The following is a 1,296-nucleotide window of genomic DNA, read 5'->3' as shown; positions in this document are numbered from 1 at the left end:
GCTTTGTAACGGGGCTGCATTTAAAAATTCAAAGGATATCACCTTTTTCTTTGTGGGCCAGGCCATAATCCTCGTATGGAACCCTAGATAAGCCTTACTTCTGCTCCTCACTGTATGTCTGTCAACAATATTCCTACTGAGGGCTCCTGATGTAGAGAATCTCTGCCCTTAATCCTGTTAAAAAGATGGTAATTGTTTAGGTCTGATGGAGGTTCCACCCCAACCGATCATTCAGAAACCTTTAGCAAAAGGCTGTGTCCTGGCATATCTGGGTGCTGGCCTTGTTTTTAAATATTTTGGTGGATTCTTGCTGAAGTTATGGCAGGAGTACACATGACCAGCTATGGACTGCAATGAGCTTTCTCACCTTCTGAGATGGGGGATTTACTGGGGTTGTATGGTGTGTATAGTCAGTATCTGGGGGATGGGCAGATTGGCGTTGTCATCCCCTATCCAAACACAGGTTTGGTGAGGTGTCTACCTTTCGGGTAATTATATTTTTGATTTGTATTTCACTACCTTTTCTTCTTTTTACATCCATTAATTTCCACCAATGTTCTTTGCCCAGTTTCATCATGGGGATTAGTTATTCTCCAGTTTACAGATGATGAAGTCCTGCTGCATATTTTCAGCATTTTCTTTATTTTGGATTATTTACAAAGACAGAAACAAGAGCAGGACATTCTCTGAATATCAAAGTTCCCTCCAGACAGGCAGCTATATATTATATTACACTCAGACCCTCATGACAAAACAAAGAAATTTTGAAGAACTAGAGCAGCAGTCATGTCTCCTAATTTATATAAAAATACTGCACCTGAGCTTATAAAAAGATATACAGTATAGAATTTTTTAAAACTTAGCACTGCGTCAGCTCTGGCTCAGTGATAGTACTCTTACCTCAGAGTCAGAGGTTGTGGGTTAATGTTTCTAGAGATCTGAGCACAAACTCTTGGCTGACACTCCAATGCAGTACTGAGGGAATGCTGCACTGTTGGAGGTGTCACCTCTCAGGTGAGACATTAATTGAGGTCATGGTTGCCCTCTCAGGAGGATGTAAAAGATCCCATGGCACTATTTGAAGAAGAGGAGGGGAGTTTTCCTGATCTCAAGGTTTATCTCTCTACCAACATTACTAACACAGATGATTTGGTCAATTATTTCATTACTGCTTATGGGAGCTTGCTATGCACAAATTGGTTGGTGTGTTTCCTACATTACAACAGTGCCTACTCTTCAAAGGTAGTTCATTAGCTGTAAAGCCTGAGATTGTGAACTGCACGGGATAAATGTGTG

Source organism: Heterodontus francisci, chromosome 3, assembly GCF_036365525.1.
Source record: "Heterodontus francisci isolate sHetFra1 chromosome 3, sHetFra1.hap1, whole genome shotgun sequence".
NCBI lineage: Eukaryota > Metazoa > Chordata > Chondrichthyes > Heterodontiformes > Heterodontidae > Heterodontus > Heterodontus francisci.
Note: the sequence above shows the minus strand (reverse complement) of the source record.